The 15,889-nt window shown below is 45.9% G+C and overlaps 1 protein-coding gene across 5 annotated transcripts in view; it reads right to left on the reverse strand.

Annotated features, from left to right (window-relative positions):
• CHST15 (carbohydrate sulfotransferase 15) overlaps positions 1–15,889 on the reverse strand; it is a 79,141-nt gene that overhangs the window by 34,417 nt on the left and 28,835 nt on the right. The window lies entirely within an intron of this gene.

The following is a 15,889-nucleotide window of genomic DNA, read 5'->3' on the forward strand; positions in this document are numbered from 1 at the left end:
TAATCCATGTTGCCCTTGTAAGTTTAGGAGTGCCAAATTAGTAAATGCATGAAAAGAATTTACCAAATGCCTAATATTTATCTAGCATCTCAAAAAGAATGGTGGAAAGCACAAATAATAGTAACACCATCTATAACTAGTATTGCCATTATAATTTTTCAGTGTTGGTTCTTGAACTCCAAGAACATCTGGAGTGCAATCAAAAATGGGAGATCCCATGCCACATTATTTTCCTTTATTGCTTGAGAATTACCCAAGAGAGGTAGACTCACCTCCACTCTCTATAGATGCACCCCTCAAGCAATCCCTATTGTCTCCAGAGAAGGTGGTTTAGCTACCCTGGTATCAAAACCACCTCATATTGTCTGGAGGACTGGCTGAACTCTCTAGCAGAAAGTTTTCCTGGCTAGAAAAGCCCAAGTTTTCTCAAAATATGTTTAGGAGATGCAACAAAGCAGTGTCTCCTAAAATGCCTTCCACAAAAGGTTCTGCAGATCTGTGCTTAAACAATTTGGACTAGAGCTGGGATAAAGGAAATTACATGGGCTACTTTATAGCAAGACTTTTCAGGGCCTTTACTATGCTAATTAGCCCTGTGAATCCACAAGAGAGGAATAAAGTACACAAAATTTCCAAAAACAGAATCAGCCACAGAATTCTAGCTAATGTCCCAAGGAACCGTTTGATAAACACTGGTGAGTGGGGGCTGGAGATATGGATAAGGCAGAGGGGGTCCTGGGTAGCTTTGGGGGAAGAACCAAGGAGTAGGGGTATATGGGAGGAAGCTGCTTGAGGAAGCCAGGCCAAACATCTCCATGCCACTTCCCCTCCCTCCCTTGTCAGGATGTCTTTAGGGAGCTGGAGGGACATGCTGGGAACCCAGAGACCCAAACTTTTGCTCCAAACTTTGCTTAACTACTCCTGACCCATTACTTGCTCCACATTCTTCCAAACCAAAGAAACAAAAGGGCAAGATCCCCTACTGGGAAACTCCATCACTAAAGCCAAGAAAACATTTTTTTACAAGGCCAGGCTGAAGTTAAAAATGAGACTCTGACCAGGATCTCAGCGGGAGGGGGTGAAGGTGGGGGTTGGGTGTGACACTGTACCCTTCTCTCTTTCTGAGTGCAGAAGGTCTAATTAGATGGGTTTGTTGTGGGGTTTTTTTGACACAGAATTTGAAGCTACAGGATAAAAATGTATATAATCTGGACCCAACAGAATAGGCAAAATATTCCTAAGCAAGAACAAGTGTATCTTATTTCAAACAGAGCAAATAAATAAACATGGGTAGTCGAGGAAGTTGGCGGCCTGAATAAAGAGGTCGCTAAATCAGCCTCTCCCACAGCCAGACCGTCTCCACGCCTCGCTGCCTAAACATAAAACAGAAGCAAAGCACCAGAGAGACAATTCCAGATGCTATAAGAGCTTGGGAAAAACACTCAGAGAGTATTTTCCTCATCTATCGTTCATTCATTCATTCATTCAGCCATCCCCTCCCAAAGGCTGACTGAGCAGATCTAGCCTCAGCTGCGCGGCAGATCCCAGTGGGTGAAGCCTGAAGCCAATACAAGGTGGAGCTTTCTCTTTGAGAAAGAATTAGAAACTATCTTACGTCTAACACATTTTACAAAAACATTTGGCTGTTGCACAGTATTATGAAATACACCTCGAGAGAGTTCACTGAAGTGGTGACCTATGACCACGCGAGCACACTGCAGGGCCCACGTCAGTGAGGGGCCTGGAGCACCCCGACCCTGGCCAGCCCTCCTCTGGATGGGTGACCGATCCACCGGCCTTTTCCTTCCTGGAGCTCCTACACTGCAGGGCAATAGACAACCAAATGGGTATGATAACCTCCATCACTGAAAAATGCTATGAAGAAAATAAAAAGGGGTAATATGGTAAAAGTCATTAAAGTTGGCTGGACATGGTAGGATACGGAGCAGCATCCTTGGCCTCTACCTACCAGATGCCAGCAGCACCCTCTCCCCGGTGGTGATGACCTAAAATGGCTCCAGATGTGCCATATGTCCCCTGGGGGTACCAAGCTACTGTGGGTAAAAGCCACTGCCTTAGGTTAAGAGGAGGTACAAGAGATAGGACACCCCAGAATGGCCTAATTTAGAAGAGGACAGTGGAGCAAGAACCCGGCTGGCAGAGAGGATGCCAGCCACATGTAATTGGAAGCAAAGGCCCTGTGCAGGAGAGAGCTGGGGGAATCCGAGGCCCTGCGGAAGGCTGGACAGCAGGTACTTGGGAGCGTGGGGCAGGCAGGGGGGTAGTAAGTGCTGGCTGGGGCAGGAGAGAGGGACCAGATCCTGTGGGTGCTTGAAGGCCAGAGCCAGGGCTGGGATTTTCCCAGGTACAAAAAGGACTGCACACTGCTTTTTCCTCCAAAAGGATCTCTATAATAGGTATACCTACTAATGTTAACTCAGCAAAGAAAAATCAAATTAATATGACATTACTGAAAGGAAAATGGATTACTGTTATGTTCCTTAACTGGCGTCCTCCATCTGCCACAAATGATCCTGAGAACAGTCATTCAAAAACCTAACACTCAAGTTGTTCTTCCTTAAAAATAATATTTTACGTCCCTTGCCTGTCACCTGTCTGGAATGTGCACACTTTGGTGCCAGTTGCCTCAGATTAGAAAGGACCCTTGGCACTTCCATTCATGTATTAGACCAAGGAGCACTCAGGGGTACATTTCAGCTGGAGTGTTTCCCAACCTGGGCCCAAATGCTGTGGCCTGTGGATAGAGACCAGAATCGTGGGAACTGGCACCACTGCAAGATATCAGATACTTGCTCCCAAAATAGAAAGCATTCAATTGCCAGCCCTTCTCGGATGACTGCTATTAACCTGGGCACCCCAAGCGTCATTAGCAAACCATTTATAACAAAATTGTAATTGAGAGACCCAGAAATACCACTTTAGATTAAGTAATTGAATGCCCCCTCAGTGTCAAATCAATAAAGGGCATCCAATTCCACCCTAAGAAAACTTATTAAATTATTGTAGCTATAAGCTGATATAGCAGAAGAAAGATGTGTGAAACTTCAAAAGAAATCTAGATGGATCGAAATAAATAGCTTCATCTAGGTAGAATATTTATATCTGCCCTCTGGGGTGGGGGGAGAGAAGAAAAAAATAACTAATTACATTAGTTTGCTTTTGTTTTACAGGGCAAAAAAAAAAGAAGGGTTCTTAATTAACCTTTACTAAAATGCAAAGCCTTCTTCTGATGGGTTTGTCTAACTGCTGACATCTCTCCTTGGGCTATGTATATGGAAATACATTTTTTCAAGGAATATTAATCAACAAGTGGAAGTGGAAACATTTTTCACATCCAGCTCAAAGACACCATGAGAGTGTCGCTGAGACTAAGAAAAAAGCTAATGGGACTGGGGTGCTCTGTGCCAGCAACAAATGATCATTTTCAATCTTATAAGAGGAGTCTTAGGCTTTTGATGATATCACGGTCAACTAGCAGACCCTGAGAGGCAAGTAGCATAGTGGAAAAAACACAGACAGCATCGCCACGCAGACCGGGGTTCCAAACTCGTGCCTGCCTAAGTAACCTGAGACAAGTCACTTAATTACCTGGGCACTATATACTCAAAAGAATTCCTTGTCAGCCGGGTAACATATCACAAAAGAGCCTAGCGGGTCAGGGTTTGATGTGAGCAAGACACTAAACCTCGCTCCTCCCCCCTCCTTGCATGTAAATTGGGACTAACCCACAGGACCTACCCTGAGCGGCGATGCACTAACCTTGTAAGGTGCCGGAAGAGGGTCTGGCCCACAGTAAATGCTGGATCAATGACAGCTGTTCTTATACGGAATCCTGGCCAACCATAAGGACTTGATACAGTGCTTTACGAGTACATAGGGGGAACTGCATGATTGGTCCCAATTTATTAACTGTCCTCATATTCAACTCCTCTGCCAAGCAACTTTGCATATTTTTCCTCCATCTAAAGGGGTGGAATATATTTCTCCACCCTTTGATTTCAGTTCAGTGACCAAAAGAATGAGGTACAAGTGGCCACACACCAGTCTAAGCCCGGACTGTACGACACATGTAGGTGTCCACGTGCCCTCCTGCCTCTTTGCCAACCATGGGGAGGATGTGCCTAGACCAGGAGAGGGGCAGAGCCACCTGACTGCACCCACCCTGGATCAGTCGACCCCTAGCCGGCCCCGACAGACGCAACAGAAACAATAAACGGTTGCTGTTTTAAGCCACTGAATTTTGGAGTGCTTTGTTACTGAGTAAACACTAACTGATACGTTCTTCTGCAGATTATAAAAAACAGATATACTCACTTAAATTCTACGTTTATGAGTTCCAAGAAGTGTGTTTGTATAAGTTAAGGGAATCATGGGTAAGTTAGGCCAAAGCAATTCATCCAAAGATCGAGTGACTCGAAGCTTTTTGCCTTAAAGAGTCCCTTGGCTAAAACCAGAAGCAGATATTCCAGAACAATGCTGGAGAACCAGATGGGAGCTGTTCCCAAATCAGGATACAACTGTCCCAAACCTTACACACCAGGTTATTTTCCAACAAAATGTGTGTTGTGACAACCACGGCTGTTATGTTTTAATTATCTGGACAATTGACCCCCCCCCTGCCCCACTTCCTGATGAAGAGGATTTCCTCCTTGCCTCTATTTTAGAATCACTATAATTTCTTCCTTGCTTCCTTTCCTTGAGCAAGCCCTTCCTGTAAGCTGCATCCTTATGGTTTCCTTGCCAGATTCCATGCTTCCTGATGACTGGGGCACATTCTTGTTTGTTTCTACTCCTTCCATGCTTTGTCTATAACAATGATTTTTGCAGTGACCTGCAAAATCTTCCTGGCTGGACCAAGATGTGACAAATGAAACAAGCATTTTTAAAGTACCCTTGATTCTGCATTAAGGTCAAAATTGTTTTTACTACTAACAACTATCTTACCTGCTTTAGAATAGCATACATACAAAGTGCATTCTAAGTGCATTTACATCCAATAAAATATATCCATTTAAAAAAAAAGTTATTTTGACTGAGATTAAATCTCCACAAAACAAGCTAGCTTCTCATTTACCCAATGTATTGCCTTGTGAGCCCACTTATCCTGGATGTGGGAGCAAAATAGGACACAGCAGAAAATGTTTCTAAGTAGTCGAACTTGGGGCTAAACAGTCTTTGGGGTCAGCAGACAGATTTTCAATCCAGCTTTGCGATCCCAGGAGACTTCCTAGCAATTCTGTAACTCTGTTTTCACACCTGTAAAATGGTAATAAAACTGCCCATCTCCCAAGTTGGATGTGAAGAGGAAATGAGAGAATATACATAAAATGCTAGTGTAGTGTCTGGCATAAAGAGTGTGAGTTCTTTAAATGACACGGATTATTTATGGTATTATAGGAGAAGCCCTGAAGCTCTCACTCAAGGCCTACTTGCTTTGAACAGATATATAATTCCAGGAGTAGGTGTTCAATTTGCCCATCTACAATTGATGTGAAATAACAAAGATGAGGCACATGGAAGCTAGAGGCAGGGATTCACAGCCAAGCTTTCAGTAGGAATAAGATATCAAAACACAGGGCCAAGTGGGGTGAATTGGGTGCCTCAGAAACCAAGGAGGGGGCTCTGGAGAACCCAGATGCTCAGGAGATGGCTAAGCCCCTTCGGAACCACTGTGCCCATTATAACTTATTCACTGCTCAGTAAGGGAGGGTCAATAATCTCAAAACATGCCAGCTGCCAAAGATCTAAAAGTCTAGGATAAGCGACCCTCTTCTTTACAGAAGGAAGGAGAGAGCAGAAAGGAATTCATGGGGAACCCCCAGTCATAACAATATGGAAAAATCTCAAAAGTAACAGTGGATATCCTAATCGTTCCCAGAAACTTAGGGTATTTATGTGACACCTGAGACTCAGAGTCAGAGCTCTGAAGGTATGAGAGTCAGCAGTACCCAACACAGGAACTGTGTGAAAAGTTGAAACGGGATCAGAATTCAACTAAAGCTATGAATGAAGCTGATCTGGGTAGGACTAAGGTAAATCAGACTAAAGGGTAAAGGATGATAGTGTCCATATTTTCAAACTTCAACCTCTGTGTGAGACCGAAGGGAAAGATGTTTATTTGCTGCAAAATTTATATTTTGGGTAGCACATTACCGAATTCAACTTGTATGGTCAGTTTATCTGAACACCATAAGTACATGGAACCTTGAATAAGGTGTGAGATCATGTTGGTTTGTACAGGTTAGTGTGATGCCCTGATAAATCCCAGAGTAATTTGGGCAGTGAATAAAGAAGTATTTGCAAAGTCCCCTTGGGGGACTGGGGAAAAAGGAGGAAATATTTAACTTCCCCATTTGGAGGATTCCTGATATTCTCGCAAGCAGTGGGGACAACTAAATCAATAGGCTGAGCCCTCGATCTTGGGATTTGCCCCTATGAAACTTATTCTTGCAAAGGAGAAGCGAAGCCTACTGATAATTATGCCTCAGAGTCACCCCCAGAGAGCCTCTTTTATGGCTCAGATGTGGCCTCTCTCTCTAAGCCAACTTGGCAGGTGAACTCATGGCCCTCCCCCCTTATGTGGGATACGACTCCAGGGGTGTAAATCTCCTTGGCAGTGTGAGGCATGACTCCCAGGACTCGCCAGGACCCAGTATCATGGGATTGAGAAAGCCTGCTTGACCAAAAGGGGGAAGAGAGAAACGAGACCAAGTAAAGTTTCAGTGGCTGAGAGATTTCAGAGTCAAGAGTTCCTCCTGGAATTTATTCTTATGCATTATATAGATACCCCCTTTTAGTTTTTGGTGTATTGGAGTAGCTGGAGGGAAGTATCTGAACTGTTGAACTGTGTTCCAGTAGCCTTGACTCTTGAAGACAATTATATAACTTTATAGCTTTTACAGTGTGACTGTGTGATTGTGGAAACCTTGTGTCTGATGCTCCTTTTATCCAGCGTATGGACAGATGAGTAAAAAAAAAAAAAAAGAATAAAAAAATAAATAAATAATAGGAGGGGATAAGGGGTAAAACAAATTGAGTAGATTGAAATAGTAGTGGTCAATGAGAGAGAGGGGTAAGGGGTATGGGATATACGAATTTTTTTCTTTTTTCTTTTTATTTCTTTTTCTGGAATGACGGAAATGTTCTAAAAATGATTATGGTGATGAATACACAACTAAGTGATGGTATTGTGAGCCAGTGATTGTACACATGTATGGACTGTGTGTATGAAGATTTGTCAATAAAAATATTTTTTTAAAAAATGATCGTGGGCAGTCAGGGCCCAGACCAAAACCTGAGCAAGCCCTAGTGTATCATAACCCCAACACAACCCCCCCGCCCCCCAGGTTCCTGCTTGCACAGCCTTTCATTTCACAGACAAGGAAACAGAGGCCCAGAGTGGTCCCCAACTTACCATAAAGAGGCAGGGCAAGGGACCCGGGGAGCTGACGCCCAACCTTCCCCTTTCCTCACAGGCAGAGGTCGTCCCGTCCTAGTCTCTGCCCCTGTCCCCCTAGCCTGGCCCTCAGACAACCCAGCAGCTCATCCCTTCAGGAATTCTCTCCCTGAAGAGCAGATTTGCAGTCTCATGCTGGGTCAGAGGTCAGGGAGCTGAGGAACCATGTAGGAAGCAGAGGATGTGATGACACATAGGTACCTGCTTCAATCACCTTGTTGGCCAGGGTCACTGAGTTCAAACTGTCCCCAGGCAGCCTCACTTCATCACTCAGGCTTGTCTCCTCCAGACCCTGAAGTGTGATGGGAGACAGGTAGAATGCCAGGGTCGGGACAAGGTATCAGGGAACGAGGGCATGCAAAGGCAGCCCAGTGCCAAATATGGAAGGGGAAGAGAAAGCAGGACCAAAAATGAGGAGGGACGGAAGGAAGGAGGGAAGGGAGGAAGGAAGGGCTGGTCCCTGAGTCAGTTAGGTTGCTGCAGGAACAATGAAGAGGACTGGAAATGGCCCCAGAGCAGGTGCACAGAAGGCAGGCCCAGGCAGTGCCCACCTCCTTCATTCCTGCTCATCAAATGGACAAGCCTGGACTCGGTGATTTGGGTTTTGAAGCTTCAGAGCTACTGCCAAGTGCTTTCCCAACAAGGCAGTGAGCTCCTGGGGCGGCCCCTGATCCAAGCTCCCCAACATGGTCTCAGTACAGACTTGCTCGCTTACCTATGATCCTGAGCAAGTCACTTCACCTCTCTGGACCTCAGTTTCCTCATTTGTAAAATATAGTGTTGATACTACCCCTGTCAGCTCTTAACACTCTTGGGTATATGATTCGTAATCAGTTCCTCCCAATTAAAAGCCTATCATCATCCTTTGGTTTGTCTTCAAGGGATGCTCAAAAGCCAACCGTTTGGCAGGGAGCACGGAAAAGTTGGTGCAGTGCTTGCTTTGTGGGGGACATAGAAAGTTGGGTGGTTCATCCAAAAGACACACAGGGTGCTTTGTCCCTAATGAGCTCCCATGCTCTTCAGCACAGGTGCCCAGGCACCCATTTGGGCAGAGGCTGCATTGGCCACGTCTACAAAGTGAAGAGTGCACAGCCCAGGCTCCTGAAACATTCCATCCAACTCCAGAACAAAGTCTCCAGAGGCTCCAGAAAAACTGACACTCTGAATTGTAAATGCCATTTCAAGGACACTCCCAAAGCCCATCCGTGTACCCACCATGAGCCAAAGCCACCTCCTAACAAAGCAGTGACTCAGGACCAAGAGCCTGGCCCCTGGCAGGGGAGGGTGGGAGGTGGATAGGAGTCTTTTCCACTGTTCCCGGAGACAGGCTGCTCTCCAGGGGCGCAGTCTGCCCCAGCTCCCTGCACAGCCACCTGGTGCACAGGCTAAGTGCAGCCCGATGCCCCAATCTCTCTGAAGTTGCCAGAATGATACAGTTTTCTCAGACAAGGGGCAAGATGGACAATAGATTTCAAATATTTTCATGCTATAGTTGTCACCAGGTGACTTAAAGGTGCACAAAAGACTCTAAAGATCTTTGTTACACAACCAATAATTTTCTTTTTCTGAAACTACTTGGGATGAAAAACTATTTCTGAACACTCATTTTTATTATTTCCAGTAGTAATTTAAGCCAGTATAGGTCCTAGATTTTCCACTCGAGCTTACGTATCTGCTGACTATGGTTTTCCAATAAGTTAGAACCTACTCAAGACATACTTACAAGGTTTGCTGTGAAACCCGCCTACCAGGAAGGCCTTGGCAACAAGTAGTGACAGTCATACAACTGTACAGTGTTCCAAGGCAGCAATGTCCAGTCACAAAGTTTTAAGACATTTTAAAGGAAAAATGAATATCATTCTTTGTACCAGCTGCTACTTCAAAACATGGACTCAATTCGAGTTGTAAGTGACCTCAGAGATAGCTAAAGGAGGATGAACTGATAATGGACTGACCCTTTCTCAGTGACAACACTCTGAGGCCAGTACTGTAACTCCCCAGGGTACATGTAGGAAACTGAGGCACAGAGTAGATAAAAAACGTGCACAGTGCCCAGAGTCACATGACTAGCCAGCGGCAGAGCCAAAATTCAAAAGTAGGTCTGTTTGGCTGCAAAACCTGTGATCTTTCCCTGTACCACTCCTTTGGGTAGGACGGCAGCTAATGAAGCTCTTACCAGCAGCAGCTCTGTGAGAAACCTGCTCAGGGCATGAGGCCCACTGTACAGCAGGGTGAGACATCACCCCGCTTGCCCAACCACCCTCATTTCCAAGGAAGAGGCACAATGGAGGTCAGTGTCTCCCCACCGGACTCTAAGACCCACGAAGGCAGGGGCCAGACTGGTGATGCTCAACCCTGAAGGCCACAGTGTGTGGCCCAGGAGAGGTGTTCAAGCAGTGTTTGTGGAATTATTGAGTGAAGGGACATAGTTCAGAAAGCACAGCACAAATCCAGGCCAGTGGCTTGCCACTTGTGAACAGCTATAATAGTGACTGCAGCTCACATTTACTAAAGGCTTCCTCAAATCCAGGCACCCAGCTGGGATTTATATGAATTATCCCATTTAAATGTCTAATAATCTAAGAGTTAAGTGCAATTACTGTTACCATTTTGCAGACAGGGAAACTGTGGCCCAGAAAATGCAATGCTCTTACTGCCTTCCTGCCCACCCCAATATGACTTACAGACAGCGGGCCTGGGAGTGGGCTAGGGAGCCAAAGGCCTGCACTTAACCAGCCGTGTGCCTGCGGGCAAACCCCACCACCACTCAGAACCTCATCCTCTTTGTTTCAAAGTGGACGCAATGGCTCCACATCATTGCATGGGTCCAGTGAGCTCAGAACCCAGGATGCTTGATGTATTAGGGTTCTCTAGAGAAATGGAATCAACAGGAGGTATCTGTAAATATAAGATTTATAAAAGTGTCTCACACAACTGTGGGAATGCAAGAGTCCCAAATCCGTAGGGCAGGCTGCAGGGCTGGCAACTCCAACGAAGGGTCTCAACAGACGCCACAGGAGAGGCTTGCTGGCTGAAGAAATAGTGAAAATTCTCTCTTCTCCCTTAAAAGTCCTCAACAAATTGGATCAAATCCAAGTGAGTGAATTATCTCATTTGCCGGAGATGCACCTTTAGTTGATCACAGATGTAATCAGCCACAGCTGATGTCAGCTGACTGATGGCTTAATACACTAGCCTTCTGGTTTATCAACCAGCCATGAAATGTCCTTGCAGCAATGGTCAGGCCAGTGCTTGCCTGACCAGACAACTGGGCACCATCACCTGGCCAAGTCAACACCAGAACTTAACCATCGCACTTGGTAAGCTCTATTATAAACTCTTTTGCATGCTTTGGAGGGTTTCAACATTGGCAAAATGTGCTAGGAAAAAAAAAAATGACACTCTTTTCAGAGTACAGGTCATTTTAATTCTTGTGCAGCTGGACTATCAAAGACTAGCCGTAGACCCTAGTGCCTTCCAACAATATTTTAGCATAAGCAGTAAAATCAACGAAAAGAAGAAGTGGCTCAGAGTATGATGCATAGAGTCTATATATTAGGCCCAAAGAAGCAGGGCAGCTCTGCCCACCCCAGCAGGACCACAGGCCTGTTGGAAAGGCTGGCGCATAGCAGAAGACCAGTACAGATGGCCATCAGGACGGGCTGAGATGAAAGGTCTTGCACAGGCACCCAGCTCACACGTTCAAAACCATCTGCGCATAATGATTTTGCAGATGTACCCAGCACCCCCGAACGAATAAATTAGAGGCAGCACAATTGAAAGGGGAGCAGCTGCACATCCCAACCAGATGGCCTTGCTGATCTGAATCATTTTAAACATTATTTTATTTCCAATGATAAGCAAAATAAGAATCTTGTTAACCCTTGAACTAGGAAAACCACCTGAAAACACTCATTTGCCATTGATTTCTTTTTGATGGAAAGGGCCAGAAGCTGGCTACATCACCACGTCCTCTGGAGGGTTTTATAACAAGGTTAGATGGGGTTTCTCCAGGACATCAGCATTCACCAGCTGCCCACAGACATCCCAAGCCCTGATGGGGTGCGGCACGAAGGCCAGAAAAATACCTGTGGCCCCCACCCCAGCCTGGTGTGGAGACCCCAGGAAGGTGGGGAGTTTGCAGGGGCTGCACAAAGCCACAAGACAACCAGATGGAGCTTCAATGGGGAAAATATTCACACCTCTTAAACATTGTTTCTAAATTAAGGTACGCCCAGATACACTACTGAGGGATACAGAATCTGCATGAAGTCCCAGCTGGCCACAGGCTGCCTGGAACCAGCCCCCAGGAATCCCAGTGACAAGGATGCATTGGGTCCCTTTTTTTTCTTTTTTTTTTTGTATGCTGTACAGTGGGGGTCACATTTCATTCCTTTGTGTGTGTGAATATCTTGTTATCGCAGCTCCATTTGTTATATTGTGTGTGGGGAGATGGGGGGTGGAGTGCACGGGCCAGAAATGGAACCCCAGTCTCCCCCATGGCAGGTGAGAATTTCACCACTGAACTCCCCGTGCACCCCCAGATGTATTGGCTTCTGCCTACAAAGTACCAGGGAGGCAAGTCTGAGAAGTTGTGATAGAGGCCAAGGGGGAAGGAAACCAGAATCGGCCAAGCAGTGCTCAGTGGCAGCCACTCTGCTCAACTATTCCTCATTCTCAAACCACACTAACTGCTCCATTTTGAAGGTGAACAAACTGAGGCTCGGGGCAGTTAAGGGGCTGGCCCTGGAAGCATGCTGGATTTCAATGCAAGCTAAAGCCCAAGCCCCACACCACCGCAGCCAGGATACTGCGGGGAAGGGAGGAGACGCATTTACAGTCTCTACCTCTTACCTCGGGGGCAGGATTGGGGAGAGGGGGGCTTTGCTTTCCGATTATATACACATTTCCGTATTGCTTCAACTTTCATGGCAGCGGAGCAAGTATTACTTTGTAACTACAAGACAATAAAGATGGAATAATAATAAATGTTGAACAAAAAAAAGTGTACCAAGTAGGAAACGGATGGAGTCAAGGACTCCAACACGGGCTCCACATTTGGAAGTCCCCTCTCTGAGCATCAGTTTCCTCATCTGTTGAAAACAGGTGCCGTCCTTACCGCCCTCGACAGAGCAGGTGGAATACGGGATGGAAATAAGGCCACAGGATTCTAAAATACAAAGTATGAGCAGACCAAATGGGGTCTGTGAAAAGTGCCAGATGGGTAGTCACAGCCCAGCCTCACTTTATCTTCTCCTCTCTCAAGTTACCTTGAATTAATTCCTTCCTACCAGATATAATTCGATGTTCAATTGTCCATTTTTTTAAAAAATCCAATTCCCATTTAATTAGAATAGCAGGCCTTAGAGTGAGCCCTGGGAAGGACGTTTTCCTTTGCCTTCTCTCCCACCCCAATGGGAATCCCTGAGTAGACCCCAGAACTCCCCGGAGCAGGCACTGGTGTTCACAAACATAAACGGAGCCAGAGAACGCCGGGGTCGAGGCGACACTGTAGGGCGATGTTTGGGAAAGTTCGCCTTTGACAGAGATGGCCGAGGGTTTTGTGCTGCATGGGTCTAATGGGAGTGGAAATGGGCAGCTACTTGTGGGTAGAGAAATAGGGTGGGACAGCCCAAAGGAAAAGAGCTGAAATACTCCGAGGTGGAAACACAGACCCGTGCCAACTGCTTTGCACCCACCTCTTACGAGCCGCATGCCCTTGGGCAAGCTGCTTTACACTTCTGTGCCTCAGTCTGCCCTTCTGTGGAAAGGACACGATGGGTGCTGTGGGCGTGAAATGAAATGGGATGATCCATGCAAAAGCTGGCGATGGTGCCCACCAATGCTAAGTGCTCAATAAATGACAACTCAAACCAACACCACCATCCTCAGCTGCCACCATCATCATCCTCTCCCTTCCTCCTGCTCCTCAGTCTCTGTGTCAGGGGTCTCAGCTCAGCAGCTGGGGCTCTGGGCTTGTGTGTGATGACCCAGCTGGACCTGAATCAGTGGCAGATTTAAGGCAGGAAGAAGAGCAGTTGCCGAGGCTGCAAATCAAGAACGTTTGAACAAGACTGATTTTAAAAGGCTGGGAGAAGAGTCCTGTCTCTGAAGAAGAGACCTAGAGAAGAAACTAATTCAAAAAATAGTAATTTTAGACCCCCTTCCTGCTTCTTCCTTTAGACTCCTTTTAGACTTAGAAAAACAGACCCAGTTTCTGATAACTTCACTCAACTCTGAGATCCAAATTCCCAACCTTTGTAAAAATAGGCCAAGCAAGTACTTATTTATAGACATATGACCCAAGACACTTGACACGGATATGCCCAGTCGATCCAAAAAGGAAGTTCTTTTCTCCGTGAAGTAGAGACATTCTTATGGTGTTTGGTGGCATATGGATTTTTTCCAAATCTCTCCAAGTTCTTCTTTGAAACTGGAGAGGTGAGCATTCAATAAATATGATAACAAAAGTATGTTCTTCAAGAATCCCTGCATACCCCTTGAGCACAGCTAAGATGCTGCTTAATCTGCCACCGTCCGTACACATTTTGTCAGTGACCAGAGAGCGCTGCCAGCCCAGGAGGGAAAGCCTCCTTTCACAAGTGAGAAAACTGGAGCAGGGAAAGGAGAGGAGGTGATAAAGGGTTTCAAACCAGGCAGCTGAGCTTCAAGAGCAGCTCTGCGTCCTCTGTTTTTATGGAAACAAGTTAATTTAAAAACACTTGTTCAAAAATTAAGTGGATCTTGGCAAAGGCAAACCATCTCTCATAAAGCAAATGATCAATGATGAGAGAAATCGTAACCTCTTCTAATTAACCGCAGAGGAGTGGGAGCTTTTCATGAAAATCGGGAAGGCATCCAGGCTGGGACTGAGGAAAGTTGGGACTTGTTTGCAGAGAGCCTACTTCCTCCTGGGCTAAAAAGTCTCAAATTTAAAAAAAAAAAAATTGTATTTTAAAAAGTCCTTGTAGCTGACTTCCTAGCAAGAACTGTTCTGGTGTCTTCTTCAGAAAAATAAATATTTAACTGAAGCACACAGTTGTTAAGACCTAAAGTCAACTCAGCATCAGTAAGAATTTCTCTCGGCACAATCCAAGCGCCCACATGCTGTCTTCCCATCCTTCCAAGGGCACAAGGGAGGCTGAGGAGCAGCCAGGCGAGCACTGGACTTGGAGTCCACAGGAACTCATGGTGAGCAGAGTAGGTCCGTCCCTCACCATGTGGCCCTGCCAGTCCAGTGGACAGCAACTGGAGATGATCGTGGGCAGGTTGCCCTGCCTCGGAGCCCTCCTGCCAGCCCGTGGACTGTCACATGGTGACAATCTCCACTCCCTACAGTACAGCTGGGAAGATGAAACGAGAAACGAAGCTCCATCCCTAATTTGTCCATGTCTGCCCCTCTGTTGTGGTCTCTAACCACGCCCACCCCCATCTCCATCTCTCTGTCCCACCCCAGCCTTCCTGGCCATCTACCTGTCTCCCCCCAACTTCAATGGCTTTTTTTTTAACCCATTAACTCTTGCTCACCCTTCCAATCTCAGCCATGGGGCTGCACCCCCCAGACCCAGCCCAGTGCCTGCCCTTATCTTGCAAAGCCCCTGCCCAGTCCCCAACGCTGGGTGTGCTTATTCGGCTGACATCAGCCCTGCCCACCCAACCCTAAGCCTTGTGAAGGCAAGTGTATGTCTTTTGTTCACGTTGACAAATATTTCCTAATTTTAGGAAGGAAGGCCGGAGGCAGGCAGCACATGTAAAAATTAACACAGTGGTAAAGAGAGAATTCTCCCCAAAAAGGTCTTTTTTTTAATTATTATTTAAAATAGAATTTAAAATGCCGCAGGTTTTAAAATCCTGCCTCTCTACGATTAGTCTCTTGGCACCTAAACCCCCTTTTCCGGCATCTCTCAGCCCCCGGCTTCTACTGACCCCTGCAGTGGACTGTTTGGTGGGTTGCCCCGAGCTTCTCTGGTTTTGGGGGGTCCTGACACCCGCTGAGAGCCGCTCCTCCCTCACCCTCCTTCTGTTGGAAACAGAAACACAGCACCCTGGAGAGCCCAATATGGTATCTCATTCACATCAACTGCAAGCACTCCTTCTTGGCTTTTCTAAATTAGCTTTCATACTTAAGAAAATACCAAAATGATATGTCTTAGGAAATTACAGGATTCTTATGTGTAGCCAGAAGTTTTCTTTATTTTTTTTTCACTTTTTTTTTTTTAGCATTCTCAGTTCTTATAACCTTTTCGGGCAAATTTCTAAATGTACTCCACCAACATAATTTTTCAGCACATCCCAAAAGCCCAGGTACTGAGCTTGAGACAAAAGAACATTTTTAAAAATGTCTCCTCCCTTTGGATCATTTTCATTCCTTTCCCATAGAGGAAATTTGGAAATATTTCAAAAACATCAAGT

Source organism: Tamandua tetradactyla, chromosome 13, assembly GCF_023851605.1.
Source record: "Tamandua tetradactyla isolate mTamTet1 chromosome 13, mTamTet1.pri, whole genome shotgun sequence".
Lineage (NCBI taxonomy): Eukaryota > Metazoa > Chordata > Mammalia > Pilosa > Myrmecophagidae > Tamandua > Tamandua tetradactyla.